Source organism: Caretta caretta, chromosome 3 (assembly GCF_965140235.1).
Source record: "Caretta caretta isolate rCarCar2 chromosome 3, rCarCar1.hap1, whole genome shotgun sequence".
Lineage (NCBI taxonomy): Eukaryota > Metazoa > Chordata > Testudines > Cheloniidae > Caretta > Caretta caretta.
Window position 1 is genome coordinate 172,452,113 of NC_134208.1, and position 26,461 is coordinate 172,478,573.

A 26,461-nucleotide genomic window follows, 5' to 3' on the forward strand; every position below is an offset into this window, starting at 1 on the left:
TGTTAGGAATTCTGGAACCCAAATTACTTAACAGGAAAATGAGGCCCAGGTTCAATTGCATTCTGGAGGGATGTGTCTGCTAGTGCTTTTGTCTTATGCATATTTCTGCTCTAAACTTAGGGATGTATTTACCCATCACTGTGTAGAAAAACAGTTCACCTAATGCCTGTTAACAGGGTCCAGTAACTCCTTGTCAATCCATGAAACAATAGATCCCTTTAGTCTCCCACTTGGATGTAGGAATTTATCAATAGGCATACAAACTGGTGACTCCGTGTGTCTGTGCCAAAGGTTTTCAACCACACAGGTAGCCTTGAAGATTGCTCTTTGAGGTGCAAAACTCCAAACGTAGTCTGGAAGCAAACAATACAGCCATGAGACTTACACTGTCTCTTCTTGCATCACTTTTCCATTTAGTCAAATGACAGGGGGGGAAAGGATTTCATAGAGAACCATGATCCAACAGTAGCACATAACAGCCCGGCCCCATAGCTTTCCTATTTACAGAGGTACTGGATGTATCTACACCTGCAACACACTTTATGGATTTTTTTTGTTTTGGCCTGGCGCTGTTCTTTAAGGGGTGGGGTAGTCATCTCAGGAGAAAATGCCTTTTGCTGCAGTCTACAGCTTGAGAATTCCCCTTCTGAAGTTGCCAAAGGAGCCCATCTTGCATTTTATAAAAGCAGGTTCAGGGAAAAAGTTCCAAGTGAATTCCAACACTAAAGAACACTTCATGTGAGACTAGGTAAACACCTGTCACTGATTGTCTAGGTCTACTTAGTCCTGTCTCAGTGCAGGGGCATGCAGTAAATGACCTGTTATGTATAGGAAATGGGAAGCACAATAACAATATAAATGGACAAACTTTCAAAACATAACCTCCTTTGCATTTATCAATCCATGAGCTTGCATGAGCACAGGCCTTTAAGGGATTTATAGCTGTAATATTTCATCCCATGAGTGTGGGTGTTGTAGCTAAATGTTGTGGCTTTAATTAAAGTTTGGTATGTTACTATATCACAGTTTAAGTTGGTTTACATACATAAATTTTTGCAATTTATTCATGATCTGGATAAACTGAATTATCAAGGTAAGGAAATCGTATAAATGTTTTGCTGTCTAAATGAAAACTAGCACAACTTGTGCTGCATAGCTTACAAATAAAGTGTACATAGGCTCTTCCTATAAACTATATCAATAGATTATTTTAGTAAATTTTAGCAGTACTTTAGGTTGTCTTTGTTCTTGTCCATTTCCAAATATACTAATTTTGTTCATCTTAAGATTATTGCTTTGTTTTTACCCTATATGAATAGCCAAAGAAATGGAATGAAATCAACATTTGCATTAGTACCAGTGTTTGTGTTCCGTAGAACATCTTGTTATCGGAATGATCTTATCGGCCCATTCCAGTTTCTACTGAAATCAGTGGGCGTTTTACCATTGACTTTGGAAACCGGATCAGGACCTCTCTCTTCTCCCTCCCTCCCCTCTTCCCCCACAAATGTTCAAAATATTTTTCAACTTATAAAGACACTATGGGCACAAACATGGTTTTTCTAAAAATCGGTGGCAAGGGTCTTATTGATTTCCAATGGGAGCACCTTCCACCTTGGACTCCTTCAAATTTTAAAACCAGCACAAATAATTGATCCAGATAAAATGTTACTCCCTTGGTTTGGTGAAGACTACATGTGCTCTTTGAGTCACCATGTTGATAGCCTTCAACATTTTTCAGATTTAAGCCTTGAGTCTTAATGGAGAAGGAAATGAAATGGATTTTTAGGCTAACTTTTCTTTCACATAAAGACTTTTCAAAAAGAAAAGGAGTACTTGTGGCACCTTAGACTAACCAATTTTTTTGAGCATAAGCTTTTGTGAGCTACAGCTCACTTCAACGGATGTATACTGTGGAAAGTAGAAGATCTTTTTATACACACAAACCATGAAAAAATGGGTGTTTACCACTACAAGAGGTTTTCTTTCCCCCCACACCCCACTCTCCTGCTGGTAAAAGTTTTTATCTAAAGTGATCACTCTCCTTACAATGTGTATGATGATCAAGTTGGGCCATTTCCAGCACAAATCCAGGGTTTAACAAGAACATCTGAGGGGGGGTGGGGGGTAGGAAAAAAACAAGGGGAAATAGGTTACCTTGCATAATGACTTAGCCACTCCCAGTCTCTATTCAAGCCTATTTCCCCTTGTTCCCCCCCCCCCCGACGTTCCTGTTAAACCCTGGGTTTGTGCTGAAAATGGCCCAACTTGATCATCATACACATTGTAAGGAGAGTGATCACTTTAGATAAAAACTTTTACCAGCAGGAGAGTGGGGTGTGGGGGGAAAGAAAACCTCTTGTAGCGGTAAACACCCATTTTTTCATGGTTTGTGTGTATAAAAAGATCTTCTACTTTCCACAGTATACATCCGTTGAAGTGAGCTGTAGCTCACAAAAGCTTATGCTCAAATAAACTGGTTAGTCTCTAAGGTGCCACAAGTACTCCCTTCTTTTTTCTTTTTGCAAATACAGACTAACACGGCTGTTACTCTGAAACCTATAAAGACTTTTATGTCTCTTACAAGCTCCCCGCCCCCCCCCCCAAAAAAAAAAACCAAACAAAAAAAAAACCAAAAAACCCTCAGATGAAGGGTACACTGTGACCATATGCCTAGCCCTAGGCATACCACTCAGCAAACTAATCTGAACTTAACCCGTTTAAAGGGGTCTGTAGTTCTGAATATAAACACATCACTCGTTAGATGGACAATTGAAAACCTTGCCATGATTTCTGTAACAAATGCTCTGAGAATCAGGGTTTCGACATCCCAAGGAGAGAACAGGTGGTCTGAACCCCAAAGAATAAGCAATTGAATCCACTGGTTATATACAATGCTGTGTGTAAATATGTCAGTCTTTAAACCTTGTAATATTCTGAATTTGATGGTCTTGAGGAGATGTGTGCAGGTTATAGTTAAGAATGAATGCATGTGTATTTGTGTAGAATATTGTAACTGTGGTGTGATTACAGCATATGTCACAATTAGGGCTGTCAAATGGTTAAAACTTAACCACACTGTTAATAATAGAAAATCATTTATTTAAATATTTTTGTATGTATTCTGTGTTGTAATTGAAAATGTAGAAAACAAGTGTACAGTGCTCACTTTATATTTTTGATTTACAAATGTTTGCACTGTAAAAAACAAGAGAAATAGTATTTTTCAATTCACCTAATACAAATACTGTAGTGCAATCTCTTTATCATGAAAATGCAACTCACAAATGTAGATGTTTGTTTGGTTTTATTTTTGAAAGTAGTTATATAACAAATCTAAAACTTTAGCGCCTCAAGTCCACTCTGTCCTACTTCTTGTTCAGCCAATTGCTAAGACAAACAAGTTTGTTTACATTTACAGGAGATGCTGCCACCAGCTTATGATTTACAATGTCACCTGAAAGTGAGAACTGGCATTTGCATGGCAGTTTTGTAGCTGGCATTCCAAGGTATTTATGTGCCAGATATGCTAAGCATTCGTATGCCCCTTCATGCTTCAGTCACCATTCCAGAGGATATGCTTTTGCTTTTTTACAGTGCAAATATTTGTAATAAAATATAAAGTGAGCAGTGTATACTTTGTTGTAATAGTTTGCTGACTAATGCTAAGCAATGAACTCTGAAAACAGAGCCTCTAGTTGTAAGACCAGAGTGTCCCATGGACTTTGTGCCTAGGACAGTTTGACAACTGTTTGCTATTTCTAATTTAATACTTTAACAAAATCTCATAGCCCCTTCTGGCCTTAAGGTCTATCATGATCATCTAGTCTGACCTCCTGCACAGTGCAGGCCACAAAACCTCACCCATCCACTCCTGAAATAGATCCAGAACCTCTGGCTGAGTAACTGCCTCAAATAAAGGTTTAAAGACTTCAAGTTACAGAGAATCCACTATCTATGCTAGTTTAAACCTGCAAGTGATCAAGGCCCCATGCTGCAGGGGAAGGTGCAAATCCCCCAGCATCTCTGCCAGTCTGACCCAGGGGAAAATTCCTTCCCAATCTCAAATACTCTGAGCATTTGGGCAAAGCCTGCCACCAAAGCACATAGGGAAAGAATTCTCCATAGTAACTCAGAGCCCTCCCCATCTAGTGTCCCATCACCGGCCATTGGAGAGATTTGCTGCTAGCAGTTGCAGATCAGCTATGTGCCATCATAGGCAGTCTCATCATACCGTCCCCCTCCATAAATGTATTAAGCTCTAGCTTGTATATAAACTTGTATATAAACTGGCCATCAGCAGTTGTTCTTGTGTCCACATTGGCACTTTAACTCCTCTCCCTCTCTAGTATTTTAGCCCTCTGATCACACTCCATAATTAAAATAGACAGTGTGCTATCAACAATCTGCTGTGTTGTTGTAGTGTAGGGCTATACTCATAAGCCTTACACTGGTTGTGAGATTACAAAATATGAAATCTTGCACAATCATAAATATGCATATAGCAATTAACTGCTGGTTGGTAATTATGACATACAAGCAAAATAAGTAGTATGACAATATATAGTATGAATTCTGATCTACTCATTTATGCCTGGTTAGGCAAAATTCACTCTGTAAATGAGTATGAATTAATTCAAACTGTGGAACACTTTGACTGACTTTTTATTATTATTTTTTTTTATTTTCCCTCCTGGAAGGGCAGAAGATCCACATGTGTCACATCCCCTAGAGGTTCTTCCCCCACCCCATCCCCAATCAACCTTCACTTGCTTTGGGCCTTGAGGAAGGGCACATTTTTTGCAGGGATTCACCACAAGGTTGGGAATGTGTGACGGATTCAGTCACAGTCCCAAGGGGGGTCTCTGTCACCTGATGTGCTGAGACTAACTCTGAGCCCATTTCTCTGCCAGTCTGGGCCTCCAGAACCCTGCCTTGTTGAGCCAGACATGCAAGCCTGCTGCAACACAGACCCAGGGTCTGAACCACAACCCTAAAGCTGCAGACTTAGCTGAAAACAGTTTAAAAAGTGCTCCTGCTTCCAGCACCCAGACACCCCAGCTCCCAATGGGATCCAAACCCCAAATAAATTCATTTTACTCTGTATAAAGCTTATACAGGGTAAACTCATAAATTGTCTGCCTTCTAGAACATTGATAGAGAGCGATGCACAGATGTTTGCTCCCCTACGTATTAATCACTTTGTGTTAATTAATGAACAAAAGTGATTTTATTAAGTATAAAAAGTAGGATTTAAGTGGTTTCAAGTTCTAACAGATAGAACAAGGTAAGTTAATTAAATACACAAAGGATCTAGTTTCAAATACTAACTTCTCACCCTAGATGTTATCTCAGGTACAATCCTTTTCAGACCAACGTTGTAGTTTATGGCCTAGGTCCAGCAATCACACGCCCCTGCCCTGGCAGTTACAGTCCTTTGTTCCAGTTTCTTTCAGGCATCTCTTTGGAGAAGCCATCTCCTGAGTCAGCTGAAAACAAAAATGGAGAGGCTTCCAGGGCCTTTTATATTCTCTCTTGTGGGCAGAAACCCCTTTGTTCTTCTGTGCAAAATCACAGCAACAAGATGGAGTTTGTAGCCACTTGGGTAAGTCACATGTCCACGAATGATTCAGATTTTTGCAGGCTGATGCCATTGTTTACATGTTAGTCTAAACGTTCCCAGGAAAACTCAGATGTGGATTGGCATCTCCCAAAGTTCATGGTTAGTTAAGTACTCCCAATTACTTGAATAGACCCTTCACAATACGTTGGCCAAACCTCCCTTATGTGTTTCACACAGCAAACACTTCAAATATAAGCATAGAGCCAACGCTCATAACTTCAGATATAAAAATGATACATGCCTACAAATAGGATGAATATATTCAGTAAATCATAACCTTTGCAAAGATATGTTACATGGCATATCTAGCACAAAGCATATTCCCGTTATGTCATATTTACACTCATAAGTATATTTCCATAAACCTATAGAGTGCAATGTCACAGAAGGATCGAATCTTCCCTTTCATTCCCAAGTTTTACCGCATCAGCATAGCAATTCTTTAGCCAGTAAATGCAGGGTTGTGGATCTACTGACCATCCACCCTATCCCTAGTCCCTACACTGGTTCCTAATAGCCCTTGTGCAGTTGCACAAAGATACTTCAGTGCGGCAGAAATCCACCATGTAGAAGGATAAAGTCCTGTCGCCCCTGTGATTAGGTTATACCCATGCTCTAGAACAGTGATACTCGGATCTCTGTGGTTTGGGAGCCAAATTAGCAGTTAACATTACCCAGAAGAGCCACAGTAGTGTGAATTATTGTTTTCATTTACTATTTTTAATATTTTTCTCACAGCAAAATGACCAAGTATCTTATCAACTGCAATTAATTAGTAGCATAGTAAAAGCATCCTGATTGGTTAATAGTTCAGTGTTTTAATACCATGTGCTGCAAAGAGCCATAGGAGACACATTAGAGCCACTTGCCACTCTCAAATCTCAATCTGAGTATCACTGCTCTAGAAACTCCCTGATTAGTCTCATTAAGACCTTCCATTATTCCTCCCATAAGAATTGGCATACAATTCCTCTACCCTTTGGGCCCAGGGTTTTCAGGACAATCATCCTGTTGGCCAAGGTTACTTGAGCAGGGCCCCTTTTGGAGCCCATTAATGCTTACTTAATTGCCTGGAGTAGTTGCTTTTTTGCAACACTTGGTATTCCTTCCCATGTGGTCTACGCATCTGCCTCTGGGAGACCCATGCAACAGTATGTTACCTAGCCTACCAGACCAGTAGACTGGCTATTCAAAACCAAAACTATTTAGATGTGTTTAGTTTACTGAGAGCACTAATAATATCTGATTGGGGAATTCTTGTAAATGCACTGTTGCAAGTCTTATTGGTCAGAATATTTGCACTCTGGCACAAAATCTGAAATTCATCCAAGAAATTTCTCCCACTGCCTTCATTGGAAACTTCTCCTTAGTAAGATGTGATGGATTTGGTCCATTACTTTATAGGAGACTTCAGTTATTTGTAATGACAAACCAGACTTTGGCAAAGAAAGATTTCTGTCTCTAATATGTGCAATGACACTTCATATAAACTACACAAAACATAAGGTGAATGTCTATTCCCACAAAGACAAAGTGAAGGATTACTTATTCTCCAGTCTGAGAGAGTCATTAGAAAAATGTGGATCGCATTTGAGGATGAAGGATTTATAGTAAAATCTGTATTACAGCTCTCACATGAAAATATGAATGTTTTAAAAACAACAAAAAAATCTTCCATTTTATTTTTTGGCAACCATCTCATTTTTCCCTCAGAAAAATCTAAACAGAAATGAAATGTCACATTTAATCATTTGTAATTTAGCAGTCACTCTATTTTTCTACTTTCTGTGCCTTGGGCTGTACTCATGTTGCGTGATACAGTAGTTTGATTTGCAGAATGTGGTGTATCCTAGACCACTAGTAACCTAGTACTAATGCATTCAACTCTCAGAACCCATGTCTCCAGCATGCTTGTTCTCCCTGATGTACGTGTTCATTACTCCCATTGCTGACTGTGCAGATGGAGAGCAGATTTATTTCCTCTCAAATCCATTATTAATAAATATATTTACTGACCACCTTCAATCTGGCTGAATGTCTTCATAGCAGTCACCAAAATTCTCAGTCATATACCAGCAGTCCTTTGAATTTTATGTAATCCTTGGATGGTTTCCCTGCCCCCCCTTTCTAAAACCTTGGTGAGCAGAGAGGAGAGGGGCTTTCCAGGACATCACAGAAATGCACTAACAATTTTCATAACCTTGTTGCTATTAGCTTAAGCTGATACCTGGTCAACTCACGAACATACTGATTTTTTTTCTGATTCCAAAACCTATTTATGAATCTGGAAATAATCATACCCCCAAATCTAAAGACACTAATTCAGCCAGGCCAATAATTCATAATGGCTGCAATTTCATAAACACAGATAGGATAGTCCCCAGAATATGCAATGATTATGGGGAATATTTAGTAATCTCAGGCAGGCTTCCTCTCAATGAGTGTTGCTTTAGTGGTGAAATGCATAGCATGGGGTACAGATCGTTAGGTTGGGAAGAGGGAGGGGAGAGAAGTATTAAGATACCTAAAAGTGTGTGTGAGAGATTGCAGATAAGTAATAGGAAAAGGTTCTTCTCTCCTTTCCTCCAGTCCTGGAGGACTGAGTCCTAGAGAAATTTCTTTAGCTCTTAATCATTGCTAATGGTTTTTGTGAATCTTCCCCAAACTTTTGTTAGGAAAAAAGTTCATTTTCATGCTTCATAATGTTGTGGACAATCATGACCATCGTATCTTCATTTGTATATCTGCTAAATTACAAAACCACTCAGCATATATTTCTTCTTTATTGTCCTCTGGCAGCTTAGTTAAATTGCCCCATGATAGCTGTAAACAAAGACTGCTCTTTTGTGACACATCTTTCTCCTGATTCCACCGAGCTTTGGATCAGGCTTTCACTCAGTTCTTGCTAACACTTTCCCACCTCTTCAAAAGTAATAGCAAAGGACTAACATTCAGAACTTGCAATTGCACCTTGATGAGAGAAAGGGATTGTTCCTTTTCTTTCTTCATGAAAGACTTGGATAATGGAGTGGAGAGTATGCTTCTAAAATTTGTGGATGATGCCAAGCTGGGAGGGGTTGCAAGCACTTTGGATGGCAGGATTAGAATTCAAAATGACCTTGACCAATTGGAGAACCACTCCGCTTCAGTTGGTTTCTCTCTCCCTCAATTGATTTGCTGAGCTTGGGCCTGATGGGGTAGAGTCTACCACTCTAACAGGGAATTACTGCACAAGCAGTCCCACCATTTTCATTGAGACTGGGTCTGGCGTAAGGTACTGCTCCATTCGAGTAAGTTTGGCAGAACAGGATCCCAAGAGAATGTACTTGTTGAGCTTGGAGAAACTTAATTAATTAGGATTTAAGCACATGCTTAAATGGCTTGCAGAATTGGGTCCTTGGTATATTCTGTATTGCTGGAAAACTGATAGATCAAAGAAACCCTGACCAAACCATCCATAGGAATTGCCACACTATATTAGACCCATAGCCGATCCAGTCCAGTATGCTGTCTGACTGCACCCAGCACCAAATGTTTCAGAGGAAGTTGGAAGAAACCTCATATTAAGCAGACAGGGGATAATCTGCCTCTTACATATTGTGTCCTGTTTCAGGAAAGGTGCCACATTTCAGGAAAGATGTGGGAAAATTGGAGGAAGTCTAGAGAAGAGCAAAAAAAAAAAATGATTAAAGGTTTAGAAAACATGACCTATAGGGGAAGATTGGGAAAATAAATTAGGTTTGTTTAGTCTGGAAAAGAGAAGTGTGGTGGGGGAGGGTGTGCAACAGCAGTTTTCAAGTACTTACAATGAGGAGGGAGAAAAATTGTTCTTAACCTCTGAGGATAGGACAAGAAGCAATGGGCTTAAATTGCTACAAGGGAGGTTTAGGTTGGACACTAGGAAAACTTTTTAACTGTTAGGGTGCTTAAGCACTGGAATAATTTGCCTAGGGAGGTTGTGGAGTCTCCATCATTGGGGATTTTTAAGAGCAGGCTGGACAAACGCCTGTCAGGGATGGTCTAGATAATAATTAGCCCTGCCTTGAGTGCAGGGGACTAGACTAAATGACCTCTTGAGGTCCCTTCCAGTCCTATGATTGTCCTGCTAAACCCAAATAACTAGAGCTTGGTTTAAACCCTGAGGTTTATTATCCCTTCCAAAATTAATTGATCTTTAAATATTCATGGTAAATAGTCCCAATGGCCTGTGATGGGATGTTAGATAGGGTGGGATCTGAGTTACTACAAAGAATTCTTTCCTGGGTATTTAGCTGGTGAATCTTGCCCATATGCTCCGGGTTCAGCTGATCATCATATTTGGGGTCGGGAAGGAATCTTCCTCCAGGGCAGATTGGAAGAGGTCCTGGTTTTTTTTGCCTTCCTCTGTAGCATGGGTCACTTGCTGGAGGATTCTCTGCACCTTTAAGTCTTAAACCATGATTTGAGGACTTCAATAGCTCAGACATAGGTGAGAGGTTTATCGCAGGAGTGGGTGGGTGAAATTCTGTGGCCTGCATTGTGCAGGAGGTCAGACTAGATGATCATAATGGTCCCTTCTGACCTTAATATTTATGAATCTGTTAGCACTATTTTGTAACTCTGGATAGTCTTATTAAACAACTGGTTAGAGCTGGCTGGGTGAATAACTTTTTCCCCCACAAATAGTTTATTCACCAAAAAATTCAGTTTCAGGTGACTATATTCACAAATTCAGGTCAATCTGTCAAATAGCTTCAGCTGGGGGGGAAGCATAAATCTTTTTGGAAGCCAGTTTTGTTTCAAAACTTGAAATATTTCAACTCTTGATTCCAAATTTAGCTTTTTATTTGTTTGTTTGTTTAAAATGAGAGGGGTGAACCCACCCAAAATGAACAAACAAAATCCAGCATTGGGTCAAATAATGTTTTTGTATTTGAAACAAAACTTGAAGTTTTTTTCATTTTGGCCCCTGATCAGAAACCAATTATTTGCTCAGCTCTACATCCAGGATCTCTTTAGATCTTGCTAGGTTTTTTGCCCTCAACATCTATAGTAACAGCTCCAAAACTTTATTGGTTCACACAATACTTTATTAAATTGTTGTGAGCTTAATGTACCACAGTTTAGGAACCCCTGTCTTGTAGTCATGAGTTACATTGTTTAATTTCACATTGGATGGAAAAAGTATTTCCTTGTATTTGGGTTTGAATTTGCCATTTTTTAATCTTAAAATGGGATGACCAGAGCTGTTCATGGTGTAGGTCAATGGTGCAGCCTCACATGGAATAATGGCATAATACTTTCCTTATTCACAATTCCATTCCTTATGTACCTTGACATCTTTAGTCTCTTTACTGCAGCTGAGGTCCTCTGTTTAGCAGTCCACAATTCTACCCAAGCCTCTTTCCTTATCTCATAATTTATGTTAAACCACAGGAGGTGTCTGAGTAGTCTAATGTTCTCCCTTTTGGTGTTTATTACTTTACACTTGTCAACATTGAATTGAATTTGCCCTTGTGTGGCCCATTCCCCTAGCTTAGTTAGGTCCCCATGAAGTTCCTCAGTCATCTCTGGACTTGATGAACCTAAATAGTCTTGTCATCTGCAAATGTTGCCACCTCACTGCTCATCTCCCTTTCCTGGTGATGAATAAACACATATGCAGTACTGGGCCTAATACAGATCCTTGAGGAACCCCACTGTCAATGCTACTTTATCCTTCAGTCAGTCTTCCTGGTAATTCAGAACTTTGGAAGATAGAAAAATCAAATATCTGTTTTTAATAACCACTTAGGGACAAAGCCAAGGGTCTATTTTGGGCATGTTAGGAGGAGATCTCAAAAATAAAGGTCAGTCTTTTTACAAAATAAACCTGTATGTGTTTTAAAATAAGTTACCTCGGAAGTCACCAGACTAGGGCTATTTTAGATTAAGGGCAAAGAACAAGTTCTAAATTCTTAGAGCTGAGATCAGATGGCTGATCAGTGCTGTTTCATCTTAAATGAGTATTGCAGGAGTATGGGTTTTATTATGATTCACAAAGTTTTATATGTTTTGTAAGGCTTTTTTCAAAATTGACATTTTTAATCAGCTTTTGAAAGATACTGTTACTTTGCACTGATATTTGACATTACTTCCCATGCCTTGTGGCGCTACTAGTTATTACAAATCTTCTACCCATGGAAGTCAGCTATATTTTTAAAATTAGGTTTTACCACTTTTTGTGTAATAACATATTACTTGCCACTGCCTTGCTCTCAAGAACAGCCAAACACCAGGAAAAGTATTTCAAGCAGTCCCTTAATAAATGTTTCATTTTAGCTTTTATTTTTCTAATAAAGCAAGTCTTCAAAGCTGAAACCAACTTCAAAGCTAACTGTGAGGGCATAACTGGAATAGAAACAGGTCTCTGGGGTTCTACTGTAAACTGCCTTTTAGCAATGTGTGTAAATACAAGAATTCTCATATTTTTATGCTGAAAGAGTTAAGGGCAGCTGGCCCTAATTTTCTACTTCTATTATACCAGTTGAAATTAATGGGGTTTAGAACAATTTAAAATTGGTGTAATAGAGTAGAGAAGTGGGCCCAATCCATTTTGAGCATCCAGAGAAGAGTAAACTGAAAGTATATTGGAATCAACTTTTACTCCCTCCCCTACATTTCATAGAAATTGACAAAATAACAACATTCTGTAGATAGAATGTTAGAAAGATGTGACAAACCCCTCCTATAACACTTAAGTGCATGTTGCAAAGATGTTGATGTGTGGTATTCGTGTCAAATTTTGGCAAAATAGGATACACATTTCTGAACTTAAATCATAGAATCATAGCATATCAGGGTTGGAAGGGACCACAGGAGGTCATCTAGTCCAACCCCCTGCTCAAAGCAGGACCGATCCCCAATTAAATCAACCCAGCCAGGGCTTTGTCAAGCCTGACCTTAAAAACTTCTAAGGAAGGAGATTCCACCACCTCCCTAGGTAACGCATTCCAGTGTTTCACCACCCTCCTAGTGAAAAAAGTTTTTCCTAATATCCAATCTAAACCTCCCCCCCTGCAACTTGAGACCATTACTCCTTGTCCTGTCATCCGCTACCACTGAGAATAGTCTAGATCCATCCTCTTTGGAACCACCTTTCAGGTAGTTGAAAGCAGCTATCAAATCTCTCCTTATCCTTCTCTTCTGTAGACTAAACAATCCCAGTTCCCTCAGCGTCTCCTCGTAAGTCATGTGTTCCAGTCCCCCAATCATTTTTGTTGCCCTCCGCTGGACTCTCTCCAAATTTTCCACCTCCTTCTTGTAGTGTGGGGCCCAAAACTGGACACAGTACTCCAGATGAGGCCTCACCAATGTCGAATAGAGGGGAACAATCACGTCCCTCGATCTGCTGGCAATGCCCCTACTTATACATCCCAAAATGGCATTGGCCTTCTTGGCTACAAGGGCACACTGTTGACTCATATCCAGCTTCTCGTCCACTGTAACCCCTAGGTCCTTTTCTGCAGAACTGCTGCCTAGCCATTCGGTCCCTAGTCTGTAGCAGTGCATGGGATTCTTCCGTCCTAAGTGCAGGAGTCTGCACTTGTTGAACCTCATCAGATTTCCTCTTGGCCCAATCCTCCAATTTGTCTAGGTCCCTCTGTATCCTATCCCTACCCTCCAGTGTATCTACCACTCCTCCCAGTTTAGTGTCGTCTGCAAACTTGCTGAGGGTGCAATCCACACCATCCTCCAGATCATTAATGAAGGTATTGAACAAAACCGGCCCCAGGACCGACCCTTGGGGCACTCCGCTTGATACTGGCTGCCAACTAGACATGGAGCCATTGATCACTACCCGTTGAGCCCGACAATCTAGCCAATTTTCTGCCCACCTTATAGTGCATTCATCCAGCCCATACTTCTTTAACTTGCTGACAAGAATACTGTGGGAGACAGTGTCAAAAACTTTGCTAAAGTCAAGGAACACCATGTCCACTGCTTTCCCTTCGTCCACAGAACCAGTTAACCCTAAATCTATATAATCCTACTTCATACAGATTTTCTATTATTGTCTCTCTGATATGGAAGTGAGAAACATCAGCTAAAAGGTGATGGGGATTGTAAACAACCTCCCAGGAAATACAGGTTATAAGTAGCAGGCACAGCAGGGAGAAAAATGAGAAAAGTAGGCCAGAAAAGGTATGATTTTAAAACAAACAAAACAGAACTCTAGGCCAGTCCAATACAGAGCTGGGTGAATGGAAAACAGAACACTACTGGTTTAAGGAAATCACATCCACCTGCCTCTCTTCCCTGAGGACTCATATGCTTCACCTGGGACACTTTCAGGAAGACGGCTTTTTAAAGTATTAATGTGTAGCCAGAGGCCTGGTGAGAAGGGTACTGGTTTCCTTTCCCTCCCCTGATTATCTGTATAAGTTCTCTTGCAGCATGAAAACAAGTTCCTAAAAGCGTCACAAATTCTATTTCAACAGAAAAAGCCCTCTTTTCCTCCATTCTTCTGGGGGCTGTCAATAAGGTGGGATAATGTACAATATCGGGATGTGACTTCTACAGTGCACTAATATGTTGGGCATTAATTGGTTCATGTAGACCATGCTGGTGTGTGCTAAAGGTGCCCAAGTGTTTGTTAACCTAGTATGTTTCAAACAGCGCTACATTAAAGTGCACCAGCAGAGTCTTCGTGGACCAATTAATACACAGTACATTGGTGTGCTTTAGAAATTTCACCCCCATACAGTGCATCACCCCACTATATAGATGTGCCCTGAGGAAAAGTATGTTAAGGAAGGACATGGCAAAACAAAGCTTTTGGAAAACTAGACCTTCAGAATTTTCCCAACACTATTTGTAGTCAAAATGATTAGAAAAGGATATCTTAGTGGGTGGGGATAGCTTATAAAATATCCACATCTCAGCTAGTAGTGTATGCCACCGGGTTTTGTTTGGCCCATTCCTACTGTAGAATACTCTGTGCTACTGTGTTCCTCATTCTTGAATTAATTGTGAAGTTCAGACAGTATTTAAGTGAAAGACTTATGTATATTTGAATCTGTAGTTCCTCCTGACAGGGAACATTGCTTTATTTCCCATTACGGACTGGGATGTTCTCTCTTCATGGTTCTTGTCAGCCCCCGTACTTCCTTCAAATCCATCCTTAAACGTTTTCCTTGCAAGAATCCTCACCTTGTTCTCCAAAACTTCCTTTCCCTGGACTGTTACCCTGTCTTTCCTTTTTTCTCTTAAATAATAGGCAGTTAAAGACTGGGAACATATCTTACCATATGTTCATAAAGGCCTCAGTTTAAGCACATGCTTAACTTTAAGGATGTGAGTTGTCTTGTGGAATGTCAACAACATCATATGTTTCTAGGTGCTGAACTGGAGGCCTTTTTAAATTGTCCTAAAGAAACCCAAGGCTTTGGATTGTCCTAGCTAAAGGGCCTAGAATCTCAGCACAGTACCAACTCACCCTAAGTACCAAAGCAGTTCTCACTTTGAATGAAGTGGAAGCTATTACCAGCTCGTTTAAATAAGTACTTAATTTTTCTTCCTGACTCTAAATATTGGCTGGTGAATGCGGGCATAGTTCCTTTCACAGCTCTTTTCACTTGAATGCAGTTGTTCCAACTGACCCAGAGGATTTGACAAAAGTACGTTAGCAGTTCCCACATTAGTATGTCTTGCTGAGTATCCAAATTTCTGTCAAGAGTTAAACACGTACCATTTTTTAAAAGAAATATTCTGATAGTGAACATCTGTCAGACAAGTAGACATTGGCTACATTAATGATCCATCAGTAATATTTAGGGAAAAACTGTCAAAGTTACTATATGAATATAATAGTCCTTTGAAATAAGAATATATGCAATTCTACATTGTCAAGTCAGTATATCCTCCGCATATAGACAGAATATTAGCAGTGAACTGATGTCATAAATTCCTACTGTAAACTAGCCACAAATGGAACAATATTAAATGATATATGCCCAGGTTTAAGTGCTTGTTTGTAATTCAGCACCTTGTACCCCGTGCAACCCCATTGTCTCAGGTTGTTTGACAAGGCAAGTGACTATACAGAACAAAAAAAGGTAGAATTCAAACTTCATTATTTTAAATGAAGTCTCTAGTCAGAAGCATTACATAGGACAGCCTTGGAACCTGAAGTCCTCTGTTTACCCTACAAAATGGGTAGAAAAAAACAAGAGCAATCCAGAAAACCCTATCTGCAATACCCAGGTATCTTTTACAGTAGAACCATTCAAATGATTTAAAATATATCGAAAGATAGTCACCCATGTAATAATTTTACGGATGTTCTTTGTTTTTGATTCTTTAGGGTTCAAGGGCTGTTATCAAGAGATAACAATCTTTCTAGACCAACTCACATTTTGTCAGACTTGTTCAATTTCTTAATTGAATTGGTTTCAGTTATGTTTAACAACAGATGTTTCACTGCTTCAAGAGGATATTTTTGTTCCTGTTTTGCTGATGTTCCATGTGAGGCCCCTGGGGTGGTTTATTTTAGTCTCTCTATTTACTATGTTGTTGTTGCCATCTTGGATAAGTTATTCACTATCATGAGGTCAGCTTTCATTGCTATACTGATAGCACAGCCTAATACCCATTTGGCTCTGTTGCATTCCTAGTTGCTGAATATAAACATTAAATGTAACCAAACGTGTGAATAGCTTTGGGAAGAGCCATCTGTAATTAAATTGTATTTTGGTTCATGGTTTGTTTCTAAAATGTCATGTGTTGGCTTCGGCTGGTCACCTGGTGGAGTCAGGAAGGTATTTCCCCCCCAACCCCCATGTATTGTGGTTGTTCTCCCTCCCCCCCACCCCATTCCTCTGAAGCAGTTGATTATGGGACACTGAACAAGGTCAGTGATCTAAGGTGATACTGATATACAGATCTCTCTCTGCTGCTTTTCTGGCTCATTGATTCTTGATTGGTTCCTGAGCGTGTGAGGTCAAAAAGGAATTTTTGCCTGGATCTGATTGCAGTGACCTTGGGAGTTTTTTGCCTTCCTCTGCAGCCTAGGGTGCAGAGGGTCACTTGCTGTGGCACAGTCTATTCTCCTGAGGGCTGTAAAACTTCGGTTAAATTCCAGTTGTTGGGCTTGATGTGGAGGTGTCTGGGTGGTGGTGGCTTGTGATACACAGGAGGTCAGATCTAGTGGTCCATTCTGGCCTTTAACTCTGACTCAATCATTGATCTTTCTGCTGCCTAAAAGAGCACCAGCTATTGTGGCAGATTCTGTAGCATCCAGGAGGAACTGGACTGAGGCCAGAAGCCAAATCAAGGGCTCAGTCTTGCAAGGTGCTGAGTGCCTCTGACAAAACAGAATTGAGCAGCACCTCGAGGGATATGGGCCTGAACTACTAATAAAAGTGAAGTTTTCAAGAACGCTCAGTATTGGCCTAAATCTTTTCCCACTGAAATCAATGTAAAACTTCCACTAATTTTTAAGGGGGAGCAGATCAAAGCCAATGCTGAGTGTGGGGAAATCAAAACTATGAGATGAAAAGAAGTTCCCTAACTTTCAGTTATTTTACTTAATTTTCAATGAACACACCCATTCCATAAAGGAAAATCTATCCTTTGCTTTAGACATTCACTGACAAGTTTTCAGAATTCAATTAAACCAATAGATCACTATCGGAACTTCTGTTAGCTCAATAACTAGCGTGTATATATATATATATATATATATATATATATATAGCCACTAAAGACGCATCTGTTTAATCTCTGTGGTTTCCCAGAGGCCTCCCTGTCCTTATATTTTTGTGTATGAAGGTATGCTTGACCACACTTAAGTTATGGAACTTCACCTTTCCTCAGAATTTCCCAGCTCTCTCTGGTTCCCAGGTACTTTATATAGCATGTTTAGAGCTATTTATTGTCAACAACTGGCTGAAGTAGAAAGCAGATTCAAATTCACCTTTTGTAGTTAGTAAACTTATTTCTTGTTTATAATATAACCCAGTTTATGTAATTTCTAACTGGGAGGGGGGGCAAGTTAATCTGTAGAACAGAGCGCTCCCTAGTTCAAAGCTAGCCTTGTGATATAAAGCTAGGTTAGCTACTTTATAATCTGTCTCTATTGAGAAAGAATAGATCTAGAAATAAATGGGGTGAAAAGGCAAGTAGATAATGGAAGTGAGCCTGTCTTACTTCCCACATGCTTTGTATCACAGCTTGCTGTGGCACCATTAGACTGCCAGACTGTACAAAATCTGAATCTTGTTTAGTGCATGGCAATTATGGAGAAACTTTTGCTCAAGTATTGATTTAACCAGGGCTTTGGAGCGGAGCCTGGAGCTGGAGCGCGGAGCAGCTCCGGGGCAGTGGAGCTGCAGGTTTTTGCCTGGAGCTGGACCAGAGCCGGAGCATAGCTCCAAAGCCCTGGATTTAACAGGCCTCAGTATTTGACACTGATGAATGGTGGAATAATTGTAAGACATCTGAAGTGTGATTATGGTTGTGATGGGTTTGGGCCCTTTGGGGTGTCATCTGATGTGCTGGGATGCCACTGAGTCAGCCTATTCTGCCAGCCTCTGTCCCCTTTAGCTGGCCTTGCTGGGTTAGGCTCACAAGCCTCTTCCAGCCAAGAACACAGGCAGGGCCACACCCAGCTGCACAGAGAGACAGAGATCCGCTCTGGAAAGATTCAGACTTAGGGGCTTGCCCCAACACTCTGGTGCCCACTCCCTTAAAGGGATACAAACCCAAAAGTTTTATGAAATTTGCCCCTTCCCTCAATGTGGAGGGAGATACGCACAACTTCTTGTCCTCCCCAGTTAGAAATTACATAAACTGGGTTGTATTATAAATAAGAAATAAGTTTATTAACTACAGAAGGTGAATTTTAAGTGAATATAAGAAATAACAGACAGAACAAAGCAGATTACTGACCAAATAAAGCAAAATACACAAGCTAAGCTCAATATACTTAAGAAACATGTAATTGAGAAAAATGTAATTTCTTACCCTAAATATTATTTTAGGCAGGTTGCAAAGTTTCTGTGGTTCAGAGTTCCAGTTATATTTCTTTTCAGACTGGACCCCTGTCTCAGTCTGAACTGCCCCCCTGCCTTAACTTCAGGTGGCTTTAGCAGTCTTTCTTCTTGGGCAGACAGGCCATGGAGAGGAGGAGTCCCGTTTGCCTTCCTCCCCACCCTAAATAGGATTTACATAAGGCGGGAATCCTTTGTTACACAGTAGATGGAAGTTACTGTTAACATTAATATTACCTTTTTTGTGTGTGTTTTGTTATACCTAGCTTATCTTCAAAAATGAATTACTGAATAGTATGTCCCACTTTTGTTTTGACACCTGGAACCTCTGATCTCTTCAGTTTATTTTTATGATCTACTCATTCTTCTGGATTGGCATACATTATAATACCTTGCTTATTTTGTTGGAGATGAATTAAAACTAGAGTATTGGTCCTCTCTGATAAATGGTTCTATGGGTGGATAAGGCACCACACTGGGGTCAGAATGAGGAAGAGAACCTAGGCTTCCTGCTGCATGACCTTGGTAAGTCACTTTGGCCAAATCCGCAAAAGTATTTAGGCACCCAATCCCCACTGAAATTAGGTGCTAAGCACCTAAGTACCTTTGTGGATTTTTACAGGCACTAGCATAATTGGACCCTGAGCTCCACTGGACCTCTAAGTGCAAAAATAATGAACACATCTGAACTTTGGGACATGAAGCTAAAGAAATTCTAATGCACAGCCATAAAGCAACCATTCTATAAAATTTAGCAAAAGCCAAACTGGGCGGTCCCCAGCTCTAGTTGCTGTACCCTGATCCAGCTGTTTAAAAAAATATTGTTACAACTGTTTGGAAACTGTTGTTGGTCTGTCGTATGATAAACAGCTCGAGCCTTTAAAAAAACAAAAACAAACAAAAACCTAGCTGAGATCGCTGTAATTACAGACACAAAGGGGCGATCCGGGGCATGGATAGTGGTGGTGGTAAACTTTTCAGTCAGGTACATAAATGAAAATCCTTTTTAAAAAGTAAAGTCTCTCTCACACAAGATCATTATAACAGTTAAATATTGTGATGCAATTATATATATTTTATGGACTAAATAGGAGCCTATCCCCCATTGACTGAAAATCACAGCCTTAACTAACAAAACAAAAAAATGCCTCCCCCCATCCCGCTTCATTAATTTTTACGCTGAGAGCCTCTACAAAGAAACAGGCAAAATTCTTTACACTGATTTAAGGGCCAGATCTAGAGCCTATTGAAATCTGTGGAAAGACTCTATTGACTACAGTGGGCTTCTTAGGGTGATGTGATATACTGGGGTCTGTGCAGGTTTAACAGTTGCCCATAAAGTATATTTATTTTTAAAATTTGTCCATTTCTGACTGGAGAAAGAACTCCATCTACATATCTGTTCCTCAGCTGAAATAGTTACTTTTGCTTTAATTTGGAAATGGCCAAACAAATTTTAGAATGTTGTGGCAGAAGTTATTGGATATGTGATGAGATTTATTTGGGTTGTTTAATCCCGATGTGTGCCCATCAAGTAACTTAGAAGTTCTGTTAAAAAGACAAAAATATATATATGGCAGGAGCACGGTAAGTAGCAAGAGCACTTTTGAAGGGCCATTGGAAAAACATGTAGCTTTTAAAGTCAAATGGATTATTGATTCAGATGCCACCCAAAGACATTTTAGCAGATGTGGAAACATATTTTCTCTTAAATTTGACATCATTCTGTTAGTAAGCATGCTATATTGCTTTGTATAGGGCAGTTCTTGTAAAGGTCCTTTAAGGAAAAAAAGCTTAAAGGAAATCACTAGGTTTGAGTTAAGAACCTAGAAGGGCTGATAAGAGATCAAACATGGAAAAGTGTGTGTGTGTGCGTGGGGAGATTGGTAATAGGGTGAATAAACTATATGTAAAACGCCTTTGTATGCCTTCAGAAAGATGTTGCAACCTCTTACTCTAAGCTGACAGCAAACTTCTTTGTAAGAGACAGAATCAAGTTGTCAGCCTTGTTCTGGGCTGTCCAGGACTGGAAAAAACCCATGAATTCCCAATACTTTTGTTTTAAAATGGCTCTTCTCTGAAATCCGCTCTTCTGGGATCACAGGCTTACTTAACTTACTATAAATATAATGGCTTCTTACTTCCCAGAAATGCAGTGTACCCATTAATAGTATCACATCACAGCTGGACACGATGCCCCTATCCTTCAGTTTCTCTAAGATGTGATAGGCATCGGGGAGCAGCAATCTTTTCACTCCACGCGTCTTGAGGCCTTCTTTGGTCCCCTTCCTTGGCCCTGTGCCTGCCACATTTTGCTATGCTAGAGGCTGCAAGGTGGGGTGAAGTTAGAGCTTGTGCCGCCCAAAGGTTCCCTAAAACTGGGCAGATTTCCTCCGGTAGTTTAAATCAGCACTGTGGCCCCTTGCAGTGCTGGAACAGTGACAGGGAGTAGGCCCTCTCCTGACTATTAGAAAGTCATGGTGTCCGTCTACTACAGTCTCTAGGACCTGAATTAGTTTTGAATCCTTATATTGTCATGACAGCTGTGCATAGGACTCTATCTGTAAGCGACTTCTAACAGCTTTGAGGCTCATATCCCTGTTAAGCCTGAACACAGGCAGGGAATGGGGCACAGGCAATTGGCTGTGATCCTCTGATCCTGCTGGCTGGCCGGCCTTGGCAGATGGCAAAGCAGATGGGGCCCTGTTCTAAGTTACCTTGGTGAAGGATAAGCAGAGAAGAAGTCTCTTCTATCCCCTTTGCCTCTCAGCACACCCCCCACCCCCACCCATGCCTGATGAGGCGGTGGGGGAGAAGGATAGTGAAGGGGTTGACACAGTAGGCTCCAACAGTTGTACACCAGCTATGGCCAGAATCACTGAGTGGCGCAAAGTAGAGGGAACAGATTGGAGAATCTGGCCCTCTGTTTGTATTGCAAATGCGTATGTCTTCAGTAGCCACTGAGAGCTGGAATGCCACTGGGGTATCCTTGTTACCTTGAATGAGGTTGCTCAGGAAGAGAGGGATCATTTTCATGGCACAGAAGACATTTAATTTATCCCAATAACTTCCTATATAGAACATGATTAATAGACTTGGACTTGACCAAGAGTCTAAATTATGCAGACACAAAGTTTCTGTGTCGTATAACTAATTCACATTCACGTAGGGTGAGACTTGCCCGTGGAGCGGAGGACCAGCACAAAGACCTTCACATCACTTAAACACTATATAGGGGCTCTGCTGGGGATATGTTGATGGAGTTGCCACAGTAGGGGCAGCGGGGGTGTCCTGTGTGGTCCAGTGCAGAAATCCACAGTGGGTCCAGCTTGGGGTGGAGTGTGAGAGAGTCATCATGTAAAGCCTTTCCTGTGAAATTCTTAAGGAGTAAAGCTACTCATGTGCAGAGGAGTAACCCCACTGCCTTCACCTTCCTGGAATCAGACTGTTCTTGTAAGTAAAAATACTTGTGTACCTAAGTGCTTTCAGAACCGGGCCCTAGTTCTGAAACCTAACAAATGTCATTCATGGCCGGATTTATGCAACTTGTGTTCTATCCCCAGAGCTGATGTATATATCCACACCATGGGTACGGGCCAGATAGAAGTGGGCAGGGAAAGCCCAGCATTGGTAAGTCTTACTCTTTATATTACACAAATGAACACTTGCATTCATTGAATGGCTGTACATTTTTCACGAAGTCATTAATGTTGCTATCCTCTTCTAAAACTCCAAAATGTTCAGTTTCATTCACAGAGCTTTTTTCTTTCTTTTTTTTTAAACTGACAATTTCCATGTTTTTGTGGCATCTCGTCTCATGCTCCGTATTTATTTCTCTAGTGGCCCATTGGAATTTAGTGTAGAATTGTTCTAGATAACATTGTACAATATTTGTTTTGCTGAAAAATAAGAGTTCATAGGAAAATCTTAGGAATGACGCATCTAATTGTGTTTTGTTTTTTGCTAGATTCTCCAATGCTGCTTTTACAGAGTGAAAACTCTCTCTGCCTATTATGGCAGCAATCTTGAAAGGATCATTAAACTTATGTTTACAACTCAGAATGGCCCAGTGTCACCAGCCTTTTTGAAAACTTGTTTCCAGATGTCAAAAATGTTGTCCACATGCTAGCTATTGTGCAAAAAATGGAAGAGTGAGAGACTGCTTGCTGCTCTATCAATGACTTCAACTGTCACAGAAAAAAGTTGATAAAATACAAGGGCTTTCTTTGAATCTTGCTTCATCCAACCTCTCACGTTTTATTTGAAATGATTATGCATCTGTAATCAAAGGTCATTTAAAAACCATTCACATCTGTTAATAGTTGATATCAAACCCATATAGTCCTGCAATCCAGTCACATTATATAGATATGCAATCAAAATGCCTTGGCTTTCTCTTCTGCCTTTTTAAACAATATTCAATATGTATATTTTGGGGTACATTGTAAGGCCAATATTATCACAGTGATTAGTGATTTTTGGGTGTATAGCTTGAACCATCTTTAACGTGGCCAGATTTTCGAAAAATGCTGAGCTCTCTCCCACTGAAAAATTAGGACTCTCAAGTTAGGCACGTAAAACTAGAGTTCCCAAAGTTACTAGTCACACTTTCTTTCTTTTTAAGAGGAGACCTTGTGGCACCTTAGAGACTAACAAATTTATTTGGGCATAAGCTTTCATGGGCTAGACCCCACTTCATGAGATGTATGGAGTGAAAAAAACAGTAGGCAGTGTATATATATTACAGCACATGAAAAGATGGGAGTTGCCTTACCATGTGAGGGGGGGTGGTGGCAGTGCTAACGAGGCCAATTCAATCAAGTCTCTAAGGTGCCACATGGACTCCTCGGTGTTTTTGCTGATACAGACTAACATGGCTGCCACTCTGAAATCTAGTAATACTTGCAAATCTTCCCCTATATGTTTAATCTCAGAATAATATTTATTACATAGTGTATCTGGTTTCAGGTAATATTACAGATCGCCTATTTGACTCGGATACCATGTTGGATGACAGGATGATGCTCACTGGAAATAATCGGAGGGGCAGTAACTCCCTTTGTCACTGAACTCTTCTAGGGGCCTTGGATAAACAACATTCATAAATAGAATGTGTACTAGACAGATGGGGTTGTCTGACCTCGCTTTCTGAGTAGATGTGAGGGTCTTTGAAACAGACCTTGGGACATACTGAACTCCCCTGTCTCATTCCAAGACTAGCCAGGGAGCCTTTATCACAGGTCTGCCACTATGGATGTCCATTGGTGCATCTGAGGAAATGACAAACCAGCACTGTATCAAATTTTTGAGAGGGTTCTGATGCTGGCCCAGTTGAAACCAAAAATTGTGAGTCAAATATGAAGACGCTGTAGGCAAAACAAATCTGGATAAAGCATCCACCCCAAACGTGAATATATTTTAGGATTCACTATTTAGACAAGTACAAGCCAAGGCCCCAGTGCTGTGAAGGAATCCACAACGGCAAACCCTTATTTCTGCATGAAGTTGCATTCATTTCCATATTGGGGCCCAGTGTTGCAAGGGAGTTATGGGGCAAAAGAGAGTGGAGTGCTCTGGACTCAATATTGTCAATCTCAAGTGTTCAAAAATCATGATCAGACCCTAAAACAGCATAAGACCTTACTTAAAAATCATTGTTTTAAAATCATGGTTCTTATTTGTCTTCTGGTTTCTGAGCCTTTAGGGTACGCTCTCTTTGCGTTCTCAAGCTTCCACCCTCCAACCATGAGGCCTAGAGACTTTTTTTAATTTAAAATGAGTAAAACTGTGATTCTCAGACAATCTCTTCTTTCCAGCAGCTGGTGCTTTAAGAAAACCCTCAAATACTGTGAGACCAGCTGTAATCACAAGAACACCACCAATTCACTATTTCCTTGTGTGTAGATTACTGTCACTCTCTAGTTTAGTGCACACATCTGTATATTTGATGTTTAACTGTATATATCTGTGTATACATTTATTGTAATAAGTGACTTTGTACAGACTCGGACAAAACCTCTCTGCACTAGGTTCCAAGGCCAGAAGGAACCACTGTGATCATCTAGTCTGATCAACTGTATAACACAGGCCATAGAACTCCCCCAAAGTAGTTCCTAGAGCATAGCTTTAGGAAAAGATCCAAACTTGATGTAAAAATGGTCAGTGATGGAGAATCCTCTAGAACCCTTGGTAAATTGTCCCAATGGCTAATTACTCTCACTACTAAACTTATGCCTTATTTACAATCTGAATTTGTCTAGCTTCATCTTCTAGCCATTGGCTTATGTTATAGCTTGATCTGCTAGATTGAAAAGCCTGTTTGTTAAATGTGTTCCCCATGAATAGACGTGATCAAGTCACCCCTTAACCTTCTCTTGTTAAGCTAAATAGACTGAGCTTTTTGAGCCTATCGCTATTACGCAGCAGTTCTCAAATTTCATTGCACCATGTCCCCCTTCTGGCAACAAAAATTACTATACGACCCCAGGAGGGGGTACTGAAGCCCAAGCCTGTCCGAGCCCCTCTGCCCTATGCAGGGGGAGGCCTACGCCAAAGCCTGAGCCCCACTGCCCTGGGGGGACGGGGGCTATGCCAAAGCCCGAGCCCGCCACCTCAGCCTGAAGCCCTTGGGCTTTGGCCCGGGTGGTGGGGCTTGGGCTTTGGCTTCAGCTGCAGGGTGTAGGGCTCAACCTTCAGCTTTGGCCCCAGCATGTCTAACACCAGCCCTGGCGACCCCATTAAAACAGGGTTGCAACCAGCTTTGGGGTTCCAACCCACAGTTTGAGAACCACTGCTATATAGCTTGTTTTCTAATCCCTTAATATCTGGTGGCTCTTCTCTGAACCCTCTTCAATGTATCAACATCCTTCTTGAATTGTGGGCACCAGAACTAGACACAGTATTCCACCAGTGGGCATACCAGTGCCAAATATAGAGGTAACATAATCTCTTTACTCTGCCTTGAGCAAGAACTGCAGCAGAATACCTGTCTGAAGGACTGCTTGCTTGCCATGGTTCTCTTTCAAAAGCAAGGCCTAATCTCAAACAAGGTCTGCTGCATGATAGAACAGGAAATCTACTAAGTTCCTCCTGTAAATGTTATGCTGAGTAAGTGTAGCTTGCAGCAATGTCACTTCCATTCTGAGTTTGCACAGTGAGTGAAATGATTTATAAGAGACAGATGGCAAGCAATTGTCATAAATCATGCTTGTATGTCAGGTCACGGATATTGGGTCACAGCTTATAAAATGGCATTAGGTTACTGATATAATGTTGTACTGGGACACAATTACATTTTCAAGACATGCTTTTTCAGTCAAATAGTTAATAGTCAAATTAAATGAAAAATGAAATTTTTCCAGATCTATCATTCTTCCCCCTTTAATTTCAAAGGTAAATGCAGACTAATTAGATGGTTTCACAATCAAAGAAGGACAACATCATTCTGGGGGTGGGGGGAGACAAAGACAATGGGTCTGTTTCTCACTAAATGCTGAGTAAGTCTTTTGAGTAAAATTGGTGTAAGAGGAGAATGAGGTGATTGGTGTGTTTTCTTTCTTTCTTTCTTTCTTTTCTTTTTTTTTTTTTTTTTTTTACTTGGGGGCGGGGAGTGAATCTATTCAATCTGATCCTTGTAGTTCAATGCTGAAAGAAACCATCAACTGGTTAGTTCTGGGTTATCAATGAGGCATCCACCACTTTGCTTTAAAAGTTCCAAATTGCAATGAAAAATCAAAATTCTGAAACTTTGTTTTTGAAAAACTAAAACATTTTATTTTAAGAAGTCTGAAATAATTTTGTTTCAACATGACTATGTTGCACTATAATT

At 40.4% G+C, this 26,461-nt stretch overlaps 1 long non-coding RNA gene across 3 annotated transcripts in view; it reads left to right on the forward strand.

Moving 5' to 3' along the window:
- The window catches only part of LOC125633572 (uncharacterized), a 66,532-nt gene that overhangs the window by 23,462 nt on the left and 16,609 nt on the right, over window positions 1-26,461 (forward strand). For 2 of the 3 annotated variants that reach the window (XR_012667763.1, XR_012667764.1), the window contains exon 3: window positions 22,197-22,263. The exons of the other annotated variant lie outside the window; for it this stretch is intronic. This is a non-coding gene — a long non-coding RNA (uncharacterized LOC125633572). The remainder of the gene's footprint in view (window positions 1-22,196; window positions 22,264-26,461) is intronic. 3 annotated transcript variants of the gene reach the window in all.